Source organism: Eublepharis macularius, chromosome 2 (assembly GCF_028583425.1).
Source record: "Eublepharis macularius isolate TG4126 chromosome 2, MPM_Emac_v1.0, whole genome shotgun sequence".
Classification (NCBI taxonomy): domain Eukaryota; kingdom Metazoa; phylum Chordata; class Lepidosauria; order Squamata; family Eublepharidae; genus Eublepharis; species Eublepharis macularius.
In genome coordinates, this window is record NC_072791.1 from 192054230 (window position 1) to 192075453 (window position 21224).

The window sequence follows — 21224 nt, forward strand, 5'->3', positions numbered from 1 at the left end:
TTTGAATTGCTAATAATAATTAAAAACAACCAAGCCACTCCCCATGTCTCTGGAGCTGACAACTGAAAAACCCCACAAGTGATTTAATCAATGAAGCATCTAACTCTAACACTTCCTGGTCGCCTTGTTAATAAATGTAATTTGAGGTAGATTTATAATGGGGAGGGGGAAAACACACACACACTTCTCTCTTTCTCTCATCTAAACAGGGAAATCATGCTTAGGCGCTGCTCACATCTCCCAGATGCCTATGGACTCCTTGGAATTAGGTGTTAAATAGACAAAAGTGACCCAACCCGCCTTTAAAAGCACAGCATGACCATGTAATTCTTTTTTTTCCCCAGTTTGTGGTTAAAAAAAAAAAGATGAAACTTCTTTCCAAGTAGCTATCACCCAGATTTAGTGTGAAAAGTAGTGTAATTGTAATTCACGCCATCAGGGTCTATGGCTGATAGACTATCAGCTGTTCTGTAGTTAGGGGCGGCCGCCTTCCTCGTTTTCTTTCCTTCTTTCTTCTTTTTTCCCCCCTTCCTCCCTCCAAAGAGAAAAGCTGCCAAATGCTCTGCGATACCTCCAGCAAGCTAATCGGATGCCAAAACAGCAGCTGCACACATATGCAAATTGGCAATTAATAATATAACATTCTGAGGTGGGGGGGGGAGAGGAGAGAGAAAGAGAGATTCGATTTTTTTTTCCAAACGGAAGGGAGAGAGAGAAGGGTACCTGAGCATGGATAACCTTAATGGTGCCAGGGAAGCTCTTATCAGAAGGGGGTTGAATTAATGAGCCACTGGAGAAAGCTTGGCAGAATCACACCTTCTCTGCTGGCTCATGCAACACACACAGGTCTTTGTTGTCCTGCCCGCTCAGAAAGAGTCCCAAGCATTGCATTTTCAGGAAGGGGGAAGAGTCTCTATTAGCCATGCTTTATCTTGGACATGGAGAAGAAAAAAAAAAGGATTCACTGGCCATCATTTGGCAGTAAAATGCTCCCAAATGAGGCCTTGAAAGCCTCCCTGCCTCTCACCAAAGGAGATGCTTAATTATGAGATGTAGTATGTGTGAACTTAGATCGGGCAAGCAGGCCTGTTGAATTCAGCCCATAACAGCAGGGTCAGCTGACGGCCCCCTTTTATTGCAGGCCAAGCACCACTCCATCTGCCTCTGGCGGGCCCAGCTCGGTCTCTGGGCCCGGTACAAACTTGAATCATGGGAGTCAATTCCAACATGTAATAGAATCCCATGAACCATGCAAAGAAACCACCCCACTTGGTTCTTGCACTTCTGTAAATAGACCCTATCATGGTAATGGGCTTGCAACCAGGACCAGTTCTCCAGCCAAGCTGTCCCAGTGAGAAGAAAGCTGATGTTCCACATGGGGCTTGACTCAGCTCAGGACCAGTCATCACCAGTGGCATGGGAGATGATGGACATCCTCTCCTGGGCTCTCGCCACCTGTGACCAGGTCCAAGAGAATCTCAGCTTGGGCATGGGTGGCTTCAGGGCAGGCCCAAGAGGTGATGGCTGCACTTTGTTTGGGGTGAAAAGTACCTTCAAGTGGCCTACCTGCAGTCTAGGTCACCCCCACCTTGACAGCTGATCAGATATGATACATCTATTTTTCATGCATGCTCTGGGGGCCAAACTATACACTCTTTTAGAGTATATAATGATCCTCGTATAATGCATAATGATCCTCATCTTTCTTGGTGGACTCCCATCCAATTACTAACCAAGGATGACCCAGCTTAGCTTCTGAAATCTGCTGAGAGCGAGCTAGCCTGGGCTATTCAGGTCAGGAAGAAAAAGTGCCATAGAAATTTGTAAATAATAATAATAATATAACGTTATCTCCACATGCCCAGGGTTTTCAATTGCTGCTTTTCTGTCGGCCAGGCAGATGTTAAAGGCACAGCAGCAGCCCTTCTCCCCCAAAAGAGAGGAAATTGATTGGATTTCATAGCCACCTTTGTTATTTCCACTGGTGCAATTGGGCAATTTTAGAATCTGGGCTTAATGATCTTATATGTTAATGTATACTTCAAATGCAAAAGCTGAGCCTTTTTGTGGGGAGGAGCTATTGAGCCCATGACATGCAGCCCTGGATTTCTGTCCCAAGGTCTGATGGCACTGCTGGCTAGTTCCCCACAACCACTCTCCACCTCTTTTGAGTGACATGTGATGGGCCATCCTAACCAGGCCCGTAGCTATAGCTGGGATTTGGGAGGGGGGAGGCAATGGAGGGCACTCCTCTGCAGAAACATATTACACCCACTTCTGAATTCCTTTCATTATTTTTTTAAAGGTAAGCCTCTAGCCCTTTTGACTGCAGAGATATGAGAGGAACATACAAACGGTTTTTGTTCTGATAGCTTAGGAAGGAATGGGAGTCAAGAAGGTGCAAAGGGGACAGGAGCTCTGCTCGTTAACCCTTTCTTCATCACGTTCATTCTCTTCTGATTTTTTCCACCATGGTTTCCTCCCTTGACCCTTTTCTTCTTTCTTGTTTGTTTCTGCCCTGCTGCCTCTCGTTGCAGAAAAACAAGGTCTTTGGGAGGATTAAAATATGTTTTTGCTAGGAATAATTTGCATGTCGAGACTGCAAATGCTCCACATATCTGCAGATTGCTTTTTCATCACTACAAAGAAGCCTCACACATCTGTCTACCTGGTAGCAGAGGACAACTTCGAGGTTGGAAGCAGTGATTTCCAGGCAGGTGCCATCTAGCAATCTCCCATTTTAGTAATTAAGGCAGTGATTAATTGCTATCTCCCCCAGCTTTCTGAACACAGTTTTGAATCCTACCCCACAGTCTTCCGCCCTGCAACATCTCCTGAGAGAAGAATGGAGGTAAACTAATTAAATCAACAAAGGACTCCTAGTATGATCATAAGCAAATCACTTTTCCCCAAATAGCTGCTGGTGTGCCATATTGCAGATTCTAAGGCTTCTATGTCTGCCTGCCCAAGATAACTGAGATAACTACACATGTAAATTAGAAATGGGAGAGACAATAATTGGCACTCAGAGTTCAAATGTATTTTACATTTAGTGCATAGCTAATTTCCATGTTATTTTTATTTTTCTGCTAATTTTCGAGCCTGTCTTTTTAAAGCCACTTAATTGTCACTGCACAGAGATATCATTTGCAATTTAGTTGGTTGAGTGCAGAAGTACTACTATTAATGCAACTATTTAATGTGACATCATCAAACTCCCCATCCATGACATCATCAGTCCGCTCCTAATGATTCTCAGGGTTTAGGGCGATGGACTCTAGCAATCCTAGCCCTTCTTCAGGATATTCATGCTCCTTATCATAAAAGCACTACTATTAATTCAACTACTATCGACATCATTAGGTCCCACTCCATGATATCACCAGACCCCCATCTATGACATCATCAAGCCCCTCCCAATGCATCTCAGGGCTTAGAGTGATGGGGATCTGGCAGTCCTAAACCCTCTTCAGTATACTCACTCCCCTCACCCTAAAATTTCTAGCTACTAGCTCGCCAATGTTTTTAGGAAATGTTGATCAGTGGACAGGGAGCCTGGAATCACGGCTAATTTCTTTTCTAAAGTATGACCTGGTAGGATTTTATCATGCCTGGGAGCAACAACTCAGAACTGGCAGCCCCGAGCCCTGGGAGCTGGTCGTGAGTTGCCCATGTGGCATGTGTTAGAGGCCCTCTCCTTATTATAACTTCACAAGTCCCAGGTCTGTTACTTGGCATTGGCAACAGCTTCAAAACTGAACTCAAGACTTGCTTGAAAAGGCACACAGATTATCAGTTTTTTCAGACAGAAGCAGACATGTAATTCTTTTAAAAAAATTAGATAGTTCATCACAGTGAAGTAGAAATAAGTGGCAGGCACAAGCCACTGCTATCAGTTATTCCCACCAGAACAAGAGAGAAATCTTAACATCCTGATACAAATTTTCTTAAACCTGAAAATATTTTTTTAAATATTTAAAGTAATTATTTTACCCCCCAGGATGCCATGCAAATTTAACTCCAAACTCCATTTTCCCAAACTGAAACAACATTAAGGGTGCGATACCAAACAGGTACACCCTGCGCAATTTCTTTAAATGCTCATTTCATTGATGCCAGTGAGCTCAGAAGGGTGTAAGACTTCTTAGGATTGCACTCTTGGCAAGGTGATTTATCAGTGAAAACATATAATTTGGAGAATAGTACTTGGGAATGGCACTTTGGGGATGGCCCTTCCTGTACCAGCTAAATAGCTGAAGGTGGTAAGGGAGATTTAGGAACTCTATCATTACCTATCTTGCAAAGATCTTATCTACTCCTTTCTCTACAGGTTATTAGTTCTGCTAGCCTCTCTCCCCCTCCTATCATATGTCCTGTGGGATCCAATTAGCATTTCCACTGGTGAAAGAGGAGGGGGGGTCTCCTTTGACCAGTTGTGCAGAGGATCGTGGGATATGCATGGACAAAAGCCATGCAGGATGGGAGTGAGGTGGTGAATTGTGTGGTTTTAAGTGAAACAGTTGATGGGATCCGGCTGGTCCACATTCTCAAAGAACAAATATGAAATCACAAAAATAAAATAAATTACAAAAATCCAGATAACTTTTTCCTAGGGTAGAGCCATTAGATCCAAATGCTCGTTGAACAGGTCTGTGGATCAGACTGGTACTGTCTCAAAGAGGCTTCCTCAAACCTTCCCTGCCACCCTTTGCAGGAAGAGCTTCTGGTTTGCTTGCCAACATCACAGATTCTGATAGTCCACATTTGATCTACTGCTCTTTTTCCCACTGATGTGTAGGATCCAGTGATGCAGGAGAGGAAAGAGAAAGGTACTAAACACAGTTCCACTTATACAAGCAGTAGTAAAAGAGCTGCAGCAACCCATATGGTAGTGCTTTTTTATAATTTTCGATGAAATAAAAATATAGATATGGAGGAAAGGCATGTACAACTGATAATTCACATGATTTCATTGATCAGATAAACCAAAATGCCTCGCGCTATGTCTTGAGCGCGCGGGAAAGGTCGTGGGAATACAATTACTTCATCTAACACAAGCAGACAGCGAGGAGTAATTTTAGTACTCCCGCAGGGATTGTTGTGCACATAGATGTCTCCCATGGGATCCAACCTGATGTTTCACATTATTGTTAGCAGTAGCAATGTAGTAGATACCGTGCTGAACTTAGAAGTGACCACGCAGATGGGTAAATGGCGCTTTCCTAGATTTCAACAAATGCACATTCAAAGTCTCAGACTTGAGGCTTTGTTTCAAGTTATTAGAAAAAGAAGCTGGTGTACATTATAACTACAATCCATGGATTTCAGTGGGGTTGAGCATGCCTGACTTTTTACTGACTTGCGGCTAACGCGTTCATAGATAACTCAGATTAGCTTCACAGATCAACTCATCTGAAAACACAGAGAACATGGATATCAATTCTGCAAAATTATTTTTGTTTTATAGTCATTTATTCAAGTGTGGGTGTGAAAAAAACAACCGACACATCCTGATTTTTCCGACTTTGCACTCACTTGCATTTCGCTGAGCTGCTTCAAAGGGAATTGTTCTGCGAAAGCGTTGGAAGAAAATATTTGTGAATTTCAAATTGCATAGCATATTTTATTGATGAATCCTGATCTCTAAACTAGACTAGCAGAGAAGGCACGCAAGTTTTGGCTCGATTTCTTGAAATGCTCATTTCAATACACACACTGCAAAAGTCTATAGCATTTGGCTCCTCTGCTAACAATTAAGCCAGCCAATTTCCCCACAATATTAGGAATCTTGCTGAGGTGTCCAGCAAATGTGCCTACGCAAGATGGATAGAAGAGCTTTGTCTCTTACTTGAAAAATCTATTAGGAAATCTTTACTTGCTTATTGCATGTAGCACTACATTTTATCAGCTGTGGTTTACACTTCTTTTCAAAGCCTAGTAGTACAGGGTTTTTTCCTCCCCAAATCATCTGCTGGGATCCTGTGTAATATACAAAGTTTCCACCTCAGTTACACAATTGTACAGGAAAGATGATTTGAAATATCCTAAGAGAAATATAGTAAGAATAATAATTGCACTATTATACCACTCTTCTAGACCGATTAGTGCCCCACTCAGAGCAGTGAACAAACTCGGTGTTGTTATTATCCCCGCAATACAGCTGGGGAGCTGGGGCTGAGAGGAGGGGCTTCCCCAAGGCCGCCTGCTGAGCTCATGGCAGTAGAGAGATTCAAACCAGCACAGGGCTGATATGCAGTCTTATCACGTATGAAAAAGTCCTACATTGGAGTGGGGCTGGGAAAATGATACTGTTGTAAGTAGGGCAGAGACAAATCTGCCCATTCTCATCCAAGTGGCATCTACCCCAGTTTGACTGAGATTTTTAAAAAATGTAGCAAAGCAGTAACATAAAGGCTGCGATAGCCCTTTGCACTAAGTCAGACTTACTTGAGTTCCGCAACCAATATAATAATAATAACTGCACTTATATACCACATTTCTAGACAGATTAGTGCCCCACTCAGAGCGGTGAACGAAGTCGGTGTTGTTATTATCCCCTCAATACAGCTGGGGAGCTGGGGCTGAGAGGAGGGGCTTCCCCAAGGCCACCTGCTGAGCTCATGGCAGTAGTGCGATTTGCAGCAGCAGAACACAGCCACTATGCTACAGCAGCGTTTATATAAAAACTGTAAACCGTAGTTCTAAGCGCCTGCTGGTCTTATGGGAGACTAGATTGCTGAAGATTTCGTGGCTCCAAAAAAATGCAACCTTTTCTCAATGTTTGGATTGATATTTTAGATTTTTTTTTTTAAAGGAAGCTAAATGTTGGAGAAGTGCCTGACTATGAACTTTACATAGCATAAAAGAACTTCATTTAAGCCACAAATGACTACACTTCTGTTACTGCAACACACTGCACATTGGGCTGCCCTTGAAAAGTGTTTGGAAACTGCAACTGGTGCAGAATGCTGCCGCCGGGAGGCTGAGTGCGTTGGGTCAGAGAGGGATCCTATCACTCCAGTCTTCTTGGCCCATCTACACTGACTCCCATTCTGTTTCAGAGAACCATACAAGGTGCCCTCTCCTTTACAGTACCTGACCTTTACAGTTATCTTCTACGGCCCTGCTTCAGGTGCCCCCCACCCCTTCTGAGATTAGATGGGTGGCCCTGGCAACCAAGGAGAGGCCTTTCTTGGCTGTGGCATCAAAATTCTGGATGTTTCTCCCAAAGGAAATTTGTCTGTCCTCTTCTGTTGCTGTCTTCCATCAGAGAATGAAGACTTTTAAAAAAAATTGTCTGGTGTTCCCTCAAATATCCCTCCTTCCTGCCCTATGCATTAATTGCTGTTTTAAAGTTTTTGTATGTGTATTTTAACTTTGGTTTTAATTATTTTAATTATGTGTTTTTGTTGGGTTGATTTAAATGGTTTTTGTTATGTATATTTTTAATCTGTTAACTGCCTTGGTGGCCCTGAAGAGAGCAGAAAGGTGGGGTATAAATTTGGTAAATAATAATAATATTCCATTGCTATAAATGGTATAGTATTGTATCACCGTGATGGCACTTAGTGGGCATGGGTATGGCTATAGTTGGAGTTGGCAACCCTACTGTTCTGTCTGCAGACATTGCAGTCCTGATCCAAATTGGACTGATGGGCCCAGGAACTAAGTACTGAACACAGAACTTGCAATCCATGTTTGGTCATGTGCACCTGGGGGAAAACATATTGGGAAGGTGGGCAACATTGTGGTATCAGCTTGTGGTAGTTCTCACTTCTTCACCGTGGAATTCTAAAATGGTTCTCTGCCCTCTAACTTCTTCCTGTCTCTCCCCTACCCTCAAGTGCCTTCTTAGATCAAAATCACCATATGCACTGTAACACCCAGGAAAGCTGATATATATAAACGAACCTTCCTGCATGGCTATGACTGGATCCAGAAACCTGGTACAAGCATATTTAAAACCATTTGTCTGTTTTTTACACATCAGAACCTGATACGTGCACGTCAGAAACTCATGGGGTGGTGCGTAAGGAACGTCTCAACCCTCCTCAACACGGAATGTGGGGTGATGAAGTCACTTGCTGGTGCCAGATGCCAGTGGCCACTCAGTAGCTGCATGTCTGCAAAGAGCGGCAATCATAGCCCTGGCAGATTCTGCTGCCACCTCCTGATGCCTGCCAATAAGCGCAACACCTTCCTTTTCTGCGGTATGATAGCAGGACAGGAACTGAAAACAGCTCAGTGTGTGAATTTGGCCTTCTAGGTCTGAGGCCGGGGACTGTGTGGTTTTTATTTTGTTTTATTAACAGTACCTAATCAGTGCTTTAAAATACAATGACACTAACATCATCATCAAAAACAACACAGGGTTGTAAAGCTCAGCTTGGTGCTATAATCTTGAAGAACATATGGGTGAGAAAACATAGTCTCTACCAGAAGGCCTTTGATTTCATTCCCGCTCCTGGCTGCTTCAAGCACTTAAGCAGTACAAAGTGAATCCCATAGATTTAGCAAGGCTGGAAACTACAGTGGAAAAAAACCCAGGAAAGTGATAGAAAAATATGAACACACAGAATATTCAGATAATTTTTCAGGGGGAGGGTTGTCAGTCTCCAGGTAGGGCCTGGGACATCTCCAAGAATTACAACTGGTCTCCAGATGCCAGAAATCAGTTCCCCTGAAGAAAATGGCTGCTTTGGAGAGTGGACTCTATGACATTATACTTTGCTGAGGTCCCTCCCCAAATCCTGCCCTTCCCAGGCTCCACCCCCAAATTACCAGACATTTCCCATCCCAGAGTTGGCAACCCTCAGCCTTGTTAAACAGATCTAAGTGAAATCCTAAACAGAGTTACACTTTTCTGAATCTACTGAAACCTTCGACTTAGAAGCATGTAATTGTACCTCAGATTGCACAGATAGATCTGGGTCCTGAACCCCAACAGAAAGAACTAGCATTACACATTTGTAAACACAGCTTTCCCTGACCTCGATAGCCCAGGTGAGCCTGATCTCATCAGATCTCAGAAGCTAAGCAAAGTTGACCTTGGTTAATAATTGGATGGGAGACCTCCAACGAAGACCAGGGCTGCAGAGGCAGGCAATAGGAAACCACCTCTGTTAGTCTCTTGCCATGAAAACCCTACCAGGGATTGCCATAAATCAGCTATGACTTGATGGTAATCTCTACCACCACAAACACAGAATCTCCGACTAGAGTCAATGGTCTCACAACAACCACAACGATTTTCAAGGAAGAGGTTGTTCTAGAAAAAAAATGTGTAGCTCTACACATTATTAAAGGGAAGGGTAAATATCTACTGGAGCCATTTATATGCCAGGATTCTGCTTCAAGAAGAGTTCAAGGTGCTTCACAGACTAATACAATACCAACATAAACCTCACACAATACAATTGAAAAGCATTTCAGATGTTAAAAATGTTTCAAACCAAGATGGAACTTGATGTAAAAAGGCCTTCTGAAATTTAAGAAAGTTCTTAGGAGATGTTGGAATGCCTATAGTGAGGGGACTAAGCATACATCTGGTGGAGGGGAAAGTTCCAAAGATTGGGGGAGACTAGGGCCGATTCCAGATGACTAACCTTAAGGCACTTCATGCTGCCCTCTTCCGGATCGCGACAGGGAAAATGCGAAATATCGCGTTTCCTCGCGCGAGTTTTGCGTGTCATCACGCAAAACTCGCGTGAGGAAACGCGATATTTCGCATTTTCCCCGTCGCGATCCGGAAGAGGGCGGCATGAAGCGCCTTAAGGTTAGTCATCTGGAATCGGCCCATGTTGCCAGTACTGCCTTGGCAATGCTGAGAGATTTTGAGGACAGATCCTGGGGAGGGTGCAGTTTAGAGAGGGTGTGATGTCACTTCTGGGTGATGCATTCTGGGTGAATTTCCCTAATCTACAGTAAAGACCATAGAGGAATGGAAAAATTCCTAGAGTGTCAGTATGATTAGCTTTTTTTCTCCTGCTCCTCAGCCTCTCGAGGTCACAGCCGACTGGAGAGCTGAACCTAGCTCATCCTGATTCTAGCCCTACACCATGCTGTTCAGGTAAATACAGATGAAAGTTGTACATATCTGATACTTCAGATATTTTGAGCCCAGTCTGTTTAAAACTTTAAGCAACAAAACCAGCTCTGTGTATTGAGCCTGAAAATAAACTGGGACCCTACAAAACTGTTCAGCTTCCAACTGCCCTTGCTGGGACCACCAGAGGAAGGGCAGGAAGCAGCCAGGCACTTTTCCACTACACCCAGACCTAGAAGTTGCTGGCAGCCTCCCTCCTTCTCCCTTCCACCTATCAGCCATGGAGCCATCAGAGTGTCCTTCCATTGCGCCCGGACCTTCACAGCTCAGAATCTCTTCCCCGTGACACATTTGCACTGAATGTGATTGTATTTGTTTCTGTGAGCCAGCTCGGGAGCTAATTTTAGCTGAATAGGAGGATAAAATACGATAAAGGCATAAATAAATCTCTCCAGCCAGAGAGTTCTTCAAAGACTGAAAATGGAGCTTACGAGCTAAAAATAAAATAAAGGCAATTAACACCTGGGCAGTCCCAGCTCTACCTTACACCGTGGGTATAATTAAATGATCTTGTTCTGATTTAAATTAGCTCAATAGATTAATCCACACACTCATAACAAAGTTTAGAATGCACCATCCCAAGGTTTAAGTAGAAAGGCAAAAAATCCACCATAAAAATTCCCAAATTACTTCAGGACATTCAATCTCGAAGTTCTCCAAGTAATGATTTTTTCCATGCTATTAATAGTGTCATAGTAAGCAGAGCGACACACTTGTGACACCCCCCCCCACCAAGCCCATTAACTTCAACGGACTTAGAAGGGTGTCAGTCTGCTTAGGATGGTACTGTACATTACAGTGATGAACAATTCTGGCCAGCTGAAGTATTGATAAAGCATGGAAATCCAAAAGGCTGCATGGGAAACACGAAGCCTTAACAGAGGACAGGTGATTGGGGCCTCATCAGTGAAATGGTCCAAAACGCGTTATCTTCAAGCAGAAACCGAGGGTTTTACAACTGCTATGAGTTCTTTTCAGATGTTACCTCTGCTCATACCAGGAGCCCTCCATCCATGTCTATCATGATGAGCCTATGCCACTTTCAATGCTCCCATTAAGTGGTCTGAACAGGAGTAACACATGTATTTTATATGTGAGTACTGCTTCTATATGTGCAAATGTAACCCCTATGAGCTAATTGGTTTAGCCCAGTAGGGCAGAGTCAGTAGCTAGAGGCAGGCAGCTGAGCAAGAAGCTGGTTGCTGGGTAGCTTGACAACAATTAATGTGCTTGTATCACCTAGAATAAGGTAATCAGAAATATTGTATGTGAACAATGGTGACTAAAAGTGGGAGGTTTGTGTGTTGTGTTTGGTGTTATTACTGGGATTGTGTTGTGCTTGCAGGGCTGTAATTCCCCAAGGAGAGGACAGAAGCCTGGATTTCAGTTGCTTCATAACTGGAAGGATTGTGGCAAAGGACTCTGTCACTTGGTGGAATCCGACAAGTTCAACTCGCTTACCTTGAGCGGTTTTCAAAGATGTTGGCTGAAAGTTTCTGTTTTTGTAGCACTTATGAGTTTGGTTAAAGAAAAGAAAAAAATAGTTCTATTGTTCTCATTGTTAATAGATTTGGTGAAAAAGAAAAAAAAACTTAACTAAAAATGGTGTGAAAGTTTCCTTCCTAAATTAGCCCGACGGAACCCATACAATGGAGGTTATACAAAGCAGAACCCTGAAAATAAACTACTGGTCAAATGGTAAGTGCTGAAGCTGTATGCACAAGCAAAATACGCATGTTGCCCCTTTCTGGAAAACATGGTGCCTGAGCAAATAATGAGGATTTTTGTGCCGTTGGCATCTGCCACATGCAGATGTTATGTCTGGAAAAGTCTAGTGAAGATTGCACATCAAAAGCATACAGCAAAGACCACAGCTACGAAAGCTACATAGAAAACATAAAGCTGTCTGAGACATGAGAGATCATGTCATAAGACATGGGCATGAACGGGGGGGGGGGGGAACTGAACACCCTGTTTGTCGTTCGTTGCCGTCCAGGAACAATGAACAACAAACATGGACAAACATGAACTGTTCCTGGACATGTTCATTGTTCGTTGTTCATGGGGGCCAGAACCACCCCAAACTCCCCCACTTAGCCCCCCTTCCCTCAAACCCACTTACCTGGCCCTTTAAAGATCCCTTTAAACTATCAGCTGGCAGGCAGCAGGGAGGGATTCCCCCCTACCACCTGCCAGCTGATAGTTTAAAGGGCCCTGTCCTGGCAAAAACAGCAGTGTCTGCTGGCAGCTAGTTTGAGGGGTTACAAATGTGACCTTCCCAATGTCCAATACCCACCAAATTTGCAGGGGACATAGTCCTCACTGTCCTCTGAAGACCCCCCAAGTTTCAGAGAGATTGCACCCTGGGAAAAGCATGATCCACGGGTCTCCCCGTTGGCTGTCATTTTCTCTTCACAGTGGCAAAAACGGGACTCTCTGATGGAAGTACTTTGAAGGGTTAAAGCCAGAAGGAAAGCCATAAGGAGTTCAGACAGAGTTCAGTCCCTCCCTGCCTCCGGTTGCCAAGGGGATTGATTGCAGGTGCCAGACTATCTGGCTTGACGAACGGCTGCCAAAGGCAACAAACGAGGCTTGCAATGACCATCTGTTCGTTTAGGATGGGGCCTCACGAACAGCTTGTTTGAGAACAGCAGATTAGCCTGTTCGTGGTTTTTTTCTGTTCGTAATGGTGTTCGTGCCCATGTCTAGTCATAATAGCTGGCTGCCCTGTCTTCTATTGCCTGGAGTATTTTGTCAACACGATCAGGTTATAAAAATCATTCATCCATTCATTTCAGAGCCATCCCCTTACTACAAACATAATCCAGATCAAGCTCTTGAGAACAATGAACTCATTTCTGAATGAGATAAGCATACAATATTGTATCTAAAACAACAGAGTACAGTAGATAAGGACATAATACTGGGGTTCTTAAAAACTAATATTTAAAATAGCTACTGTAATAGATGTATCAATTCTTCTCACATCTCTTACACTGGGAAAAAATGAGAATGAGAAAATGTAAACAGCAAGTATCATGCCAAGTCAGAGGACCTTAAGGACAGGGTTGTTACAGGGAGTGGAATTTTTTCCTCCAATTCTCTTTCAGATACAGCATTCAGCTCATCTTTTCCTTTTTCAAAAGAAGAATTCTTTTTGATTTCTCATTAAATCAGAGGTCTGTGTTGGGAAGGGCAATGGGTAAAAATTCCTTCCCCTTTCCGTTAGTGGAAATTTAGTATGGGATCCAGCCTTTGCTTTGCTTTTCTGCTATGAACTAACATGATAATTTGGATCTGAATTTCTTTTGATTGGATCTGATTTTAAAATGGCCTCTCTTTGTAACCCCCCCCCCACACACACACACCTTCTGTGGTCCACAGCTTTGAATCTAAATATTTCCTCCTAATGGATGAACACTTCAGTCATCTGATGAAGTGAGCTCTGTGTCATGAAAGTTTATGCTGGAATAAATTTTATTAGCTTTTGAAGTACCACTGGACTCTTGTTTTATTAATAAACTAACATGATTCCTCTTTCAGAACTTATTTTCCAAGCTTGAATCAAGAACAACAACAGTGTGCTTATATACTGCCCTTCTGGACAGATTAGTGCAACACTCAGAGCCGAGAACAAAGTCAGTGTTATTATTGTAGAACTCTGCCAACATGAGCTCACGCGCATAACACTACCAAACATCTGATTATACAAATGATTGGTGTGCATCACTAAAATGAAAGGAGCTTGTGGTGCTAGTTACATTTTGTTTGTGAAACTGAAATTTTCAAATGTGACGGATTAGAAATCACTTTCAAGGCCTGCTCTACTAACTGCAAGCACTCGGGAAGCCTCCGCTTTTCCTTCCAAAATCTTCATCACTGTGTTTCAAGCAGCAGAAAAAGGAACTCGGTAGAGGAGGGGGGGAAATGATTGGGGGGGGTATAATTTAATTCTAAATTAAATTCTCCTCAGATTGCTGTATCCATACCAGCAGCCCTTGCCTTCATGTTGAGGGACTATCTAGTGAAATTTAAAACATCCAGCATCAGAAGGTGAGGCAAGCAGTCCTAAAGAAACTGTTGTCACAATGAAAATCTAGGCTTTATCATCCTCTCCTCTGCTTCCCACCAAAAATTCATAGCGCTATTCCCACCTTCCTGAGACTTTATCTCCTCCATCCATTCTTTCTTTGGCTCTCTGATTCCACCATTCCTGTTCTGGTATAACATTAAAGCATGGAGAAAACTAGTTGCTTTGTTAATTTGCCAAACATTCACAGGAACACAACAGATTTTAATTAATTCTTGTCTCTCTGAGAAACCCTAAAAACTACAATAGAGTTTTATTTATTAAAATATTTATTCTGCACTTTCCAGTTGGCTGAAGGCAGCTGTTTATCTTCAGACACAATGATCTGGGCCAACATAACCATAATAATTTCTCTAAGTCCCCACCTCCCTCAGCCCTCTTCCTACCTCCAACTTTCTATGACTTCACAATAGCTCAGCCAATTAGAAGGGTTCACAGAGAGACAAACATTATGACAAATATGTTGTTACTGAGCAATTTTGGCAAATTAACAATGTGACTAGTTTTCTCTGTGCTTTAATGTGAGGCCTAACTTGTACCTCTGCAACCTTAACAAACTGGCATACGACAATACTTGAGTTTGCTACTGAGGTAAACAGTATAAATATATTATAGTCAAGGGACTTTTTCTTATCTCAGTTCTGTGTTAAGTATGAGTTGTAGCCATTGCACTACAATCTCTTATTTATTATACCATAGCTCATTTATGTAGAAACAAAGTGGTGTCCTCAGAAAGATTATCATTCTAGGTGAGAAGTAAGCAATTAAATCACACTGGGAATGTATTAGGTTGATAATCCTTGCAAACGTTGTAGGTGTCAGCCCATTATGAAAGATTAATTATGCAGCCCTCCTGGCACATTGAAATCAATCACACACCTAAACTCTACCTGAGTGTCTCTGTTTGGAAATATATCAAACTGTTTTTTCAAGGCAAGCAGACCCTAGATGTAACTCCAGGAGCATCAACACTTGAAGAGGACACGTTACAAGCAACCAGTGTCAAAATATTTCCCCGTGAGAACTAGTGATCTTTGCTCAGATTTGACTTGTTTATACAAATATACCATAAAAGATAACATTATCAGTAAGATATTTTTAGCTCATGTGTTGTAACTTGTTTATTACTTTGCTTCCTAATGATGTTTCCCTTAGTGGGCTACACTAGCCTTTATCATTATGACTGAACTTGATGTAATTCTATTAAAAGATAATCTAAATGAAGAACAAAGTAAGGAGGTTTCTCATAGACATATGATTAGGGGCGTCATATATTTCTCAGTTCTCCCTTTTTGGGAACACACATTATATACTTAGTTTATTTTGATTTACATGAGCTCAATGCAAATCTCATCTGCAACTTAAATAGATTTCTGAGTGTTAATTTTATAACTCTTTTTTGGCAACCCACTTATTTTTAAACTGTACTCAAACATCTCCGATTGAATATTAAGAAAGTTAAAGTTGTCATCCAGTCTTTCATAGAGGGAAAAATGGGATGCCATAGAGAAAGCTCCTTTAGATATGCTCAAGGACTTGTGCTTGATGATAGAACATTTGATTTCCCGTCTTGGAACAGCACCCTCCCAAATTCCTTTGTAAACTGCTTTGTGTACTTCCTAAATTTCAAAAGTGGTTCATCATGCAGTTCAAGGACCTGATTTTTGTTTAAAGTTGAACATACCAGTAGATACTGAGGTTGATACCCTCCAGGTCATGGCTGGAGGTATCCCAGAATTACGACCAATTTCCAGCCAATAGGCATCAGATCCCTTTGAGAAAATGGCTGCTTTGGAGGATAGACTGTATAGCATTATAACCTGCTGAGGCCCCTCCCTTTCCCAAACCCCACCTTCTCCAAGCTCCACCCCCAAAATCTCCAGGAATTTCCCAATCCAGAGCTGGCAACCCTACCAGATGCTCATTTAGTTGAACAATTCTCTGAATTGTGATCATGACTTTTAAGATCATCTAGTCTAACCCATTGTGACCTTTTCCTACTAAAAAAAGCCTAGTACCCCGTTCAATCTTGTTTTAAATAATGCAGACAAGGTTTTCACAAATTGCCTTGGAAGATTAGATCCATGTTGTCTTCAAAGGAAACCATTCTAACTAGGCCTTGTTTCTTTATAACAGCTGAATGTTTCCCATTTGGGAAGAGGGGGAAAAAACACAAACAAGAACAGCTACTACACAAGCAGCATCACTCAGCCTGAAAAAAGCAAGGAATTTCTGAACCCATCAGTGACCTTTCACTTCCAACCTTCCCAGCCGCCATATTAGTGCGCTCCCACCAAAATACCAGCTTGTGTTTACAGTCTAATTTCTCCTGATGGTGAATGGGCGCGTACTCACGAGCACTCGCTCTATGTGCACTCGATGGGATCATGATCTGGAGAGCTGAAAACGTAAACACAAGCTGGTATTATGGTGTAGCTAGCGGTTGATGGAGCTTTGTTTGAATACTTAAAAATGGGCACACTGGGCAGAACAAAAGGAGGCTAAAGCTGTGCTGCTAGGCAGAGGAAACTTGGAAAGCTTCGGTCATTCCTGCACACTTCAAGTCTGGAACAGGTTTTGAGGGGGGGGGGAGGTCTACTCAGAGGTGCTCCACCTCTCTGCTCTCTGTTATCAGTTGTGCTGAGAGCACCATTTTCTTTTCAAATGTGGCATATTTATTAATAGCTTTACATTTTCCTCAACAGTTAGTGCTCATCTGAAGTTCACAACTTGCCAGCACTGAGTTAGATCTGCAAGTTCAGCAGAACTTGTTTCTGATGTGACACAGATGTGGCAGGAAAGTTAGGCCACTATTAGCACTCGGCTTGCATGAGCACTTTAGAAATGAATCCAGCAGAATGCCTTGGTGAGGAAGCCAAAGAGAACGGATGTTACTTGTGTGACCATCAAGCCTGAGATACTTCTGAATCAGATGTCCTGGGACACTGAGGGCTCGGGGAAAGGGGGAGGTCCTCTTCTGGGCCGTATCGAGAAGCAGCCACCAAAACAACTTCTGAAAGAACCATGTTTTCTCCATATTCTGTATCCTGAGAATGTCTCTTTGATGGCATCATGTGATTCAGAGGACTCCTCCTCAAAAACACACGCAGCTCTTGAGATCCTGGTTGCTACCACAGCAGTCCCAGAGACAGCAGGAAAGCTGGCATATTATGTTTAATTGAAGACGGCTTTTTATACTTCCCTGATTTCAAAAGTAGTTTGCCCCCATGGTACAAGGGTCCTGTGCTTGAAAATGTCAGAGATGCTCAGTAAAATGTTTTCTGAACTTTCAGAAAAGTTTTCTGAAGTGTGGCCGCCAACACTTTTTTTAAATCATGTAAAGTAAAACACTTTTTTTTTGTTTGTTTCAACATCCTATTCATCTCAGACACAGAGTTTTACCCTTCTTACTGAAAACTGCTCTCCTTCAGGGTGGAGGGGTTACATTCCTCTCCTCACTGGTATCTACATTCTGAGTGAGCTTCAGGCCAGGACTGAAGAAATTCTCCAGATTTTCTAGTTTCAGGCCTAGGCCTCGCTTGAGTTTTAGCTTTGCATTGAACTCTCACAATCTGTTGTATAAATTCTGAAACTGGACAGACACTCTTCAGTATTGCTTGCGTATCTGCCAGCCTTGGCAATCCATCTGAGTACTCTTATTCTATCCCACCACTAGGCAGCTTCTCCTCTGTGGTCCTCAGTCCTACGCAGGAAAGTGACTTGGATCCTGTGTAAATGTCCAAAGACTGTTAAAAGAGCAATTCAGAATGTACAGGGAAGAGGCGGGGGGGGGGGGCAGCTGTTATCCGATGTACACGAATGGTTTGTTTTTTCAAATGGTTTGTTTTCCCGATGTGTATGGCACATTGAAATGGAAGCTCCTTTCTATTAATTAACAGAAAGCTTATCGAATAACAGCTTTCACAATATGATTCTTATGCTCAGAACCAAGAGCTAAACTAACAACAACAAAAAGATCAGTTACTATTTTCAATCACCTTCAGGCTGAGCAAGCCAGAATGTATTAACACTTACATGCCTTCTCGTGTTCATCTTCCCTCTTGCTCTCTAACAGACACCTGAAAATGGGCTCACTCCCTCTACAAATGTCAACCAGTATACTTCAGTTTGATGTGGCTGCTTTCCCTTTTAGTTCCTCTTCCATTGCTCAGAGTTTGCTGCATGCAAATCAATGCTCAGAGCCAGGGTTCTGATCCAGAGTCCATAATGATACGCTGGGTTGATTGTCCCAAGTCCTTGACACCTCACTCGTTTATGCACAGATGCCCCAGTTGAAATATTGTCTTTGCTCCCCCTTTCTTTCTTCCCTTCTGTTTATTTATATATTTATTTACCGTCTGCCTTTCTCACTGAGACCCAAGGCAGATTACACAGTGCAAATGAATACAATATAACCAACAGCTAGGATATCCACTGAGTAAAATGCAACATGATTAACAGCTAAGACATTCAATGAACAGATACACTACGGTATGGTAGCAGAAAATCTGAAAACAAGCATACAGCCAAAACACAGAGATGAAACCTTTCTGAAACAAAGCATAACTAATTAAAATGACATCTTCAACACTGTGGGAATGACCCAGCAGGAGTCCATCTACATCAGCAGACGGTACCCAATAGTATCACTAAGGTTTTGCACTACAAGTTAGTTAATTAGTTTGTTTGTTTATGGCTCAGTGCACCACAAAGAACTTTGAGACATAGACCCAACTCTCAGGACACCTGTTCTGGATATCTTGCATATCTAGCGCAGGATACCTATACATAGGTAGAAAGCAATATGTCACTGGGATACTGAAGACACCAGCGCACCCTTTGTCATCTTGTCACTATGGACTCAGCATTTCTAAAGTTTGTTTTTTTGAATATTATTGAAACACATTTCTGCACTGGGGAAAAAAGCATGCTTGAAAAAGCATGTTTGATCACTAAATGTTCCAGCTAAATGGTAATCTACATGGTGTCCATAGAAGCTGCTGTTGTTCAAAGTTGGCATCCAAAGAAAAAGGGTGGTTTTAGAAATTAAGAGATTATGCAAAGCGCATTGTCTTTTATCCCACCCGGAGAATCTCATATTACACTACTGCATAGGTTGTTCTCACAATGGCTTCTATTCAGAGTGCATCTGCATTACAAATGTAGTGCGTTTAAAACTAGTCTCCTTGACTTTCAAGAACACTTGGAATAGTAGCTCTGGGGCGAGAATTTTGGTAGAGATTTCCTAGCTTCTTAAACAAAACCCGTAAAGCCTTGCTTGGAGAAAATGGCAGTAAAAAGGTATGAACTTTGTTTATATGTAGTGTGCCCCAGAATGGAAGAAGGAAGGCAGAGGTCACCTTTAAGTAGGATAACAGGTCATGTGAAAGCTGGAAGGTAAGCATTTGGGCTTAATTCTAGTTCAGATGCAACAATATTTTTAAACTCTTTGGTTAGGTTCCGGTTCAAACACTAGGTTTAAAAATAATGTGACAATGATGGTTGTTGGGGGTTTTCCGGGCTGTATTGCCGTGGTCTTGGCATTGTAGTTCCTGACGTTTCGCCAGCAGCTGTGGCTGGCATCTTCAGAGGTGTAGCACCAAAAGACAGAGATCTCTCAGTGTCACTCAGTGTGACACTGAGAGATCTCTGTCTTTTGGTGCTACACCTCTGAAGATGCCAGCCACAGCTGCTGGCGAAACGTCAGGAACTACAATGCCAAGACCACGGCAATACAGCCCGGAAAACCCCCAACAACCATCGTTCTCCGGCCGTGAAAGCCTTCGACAATACAATGTGACAATGGATTAAAAAAGGATTAATTCCTTACAAAACTGGTTTTAAAGTTAGTGTCTGAACTGATACCAAACTGGAAAGTTTCAAAACTGACTTTAAACTAGTCCACAGATACATTTTAGATTAGTGCTATAAAGTCTTACAATGCAATGCCTGAGATAAGGAATACAGTGAAGAGGGGTGGAATATGGTATTAGAATATCAAAAGTGTCATAAAATTATCCCAAACAGGAAGGATTATGATGTGTTTTTAAATTAATTGAACTTAAAAATGTGTTATTCCCCCTTTGATTTTTTTTTAATTTAAATTTTTAAATTTTTATTTTTTAAGTTATTATGGGTATTGGAGTATTGTACATTTTGTGTGTTTTGTTTTGGTTAATCAATACAAGTTTTAAAAAAGGAATACAGTGATATATATTTAATCTGAGAAAAATCTGTATGTTTTCAACATGGTACTTGCATGTCTTCGAAGTCCCAACTTCCAGGATTCTGCTAATCATATTTTCCCAGTAAGAAATCAATCCCCAGATTGTTACCCAATGGGAAGTTCTCCTTGTGAGTTGGGGGAATTAGCGTGCGAAGAGAGGCAGCGAGAGGGGGTAACTTTGGGATCTCCACCTATGTATAAGAGGATTGTCCTAGCTAGAGAACTCTTTTAATGACCAGACAGACGTTTCAATAAAAAAGGGGTCTTTACTGAAAATAATAAAGATCAACAGCACAAAAATTACACACATTACACACTCAGAGCTAACTAGAAAGCAGTGGTGAAAGTTGGATAGAGGTTAAGGGATTCAGGTGATAGTTCCCATCCAGAAGAGGGTGTCTGGGAGAGAGAGCGTCGAACGACCAGCGTATCAAGGCAGAAGAGCTCAAGCAGAAGTTGGTGGATGCTAGATCCAACAGCATGCACATAGCTATGGTGGAGGGGCAGTCCAATTATACTGTGGAGCCTACCCAGGGACAAGATGGCATCTTCTGCCCCCAAAGAAAGACTTAATGGTTGTTCCTGGGGTGGAACAACGGATTGAGAAGTTGTCTCTGAGGCAAGACAAAGAGCTAGTGCACTGTCTCCAGTGTAGGACAATGAACTGGGAAGGTTTGATTAGGTCTTCCCGGGAGGAACTAAAGTTATCGATAATGAGTGACGATCCACAAATTAGGGGTGAGTGACACTATCAGCTCCCTGAGTCACCTAAGAATAAGAAGGTGATTAAGGGAAGATCGGTA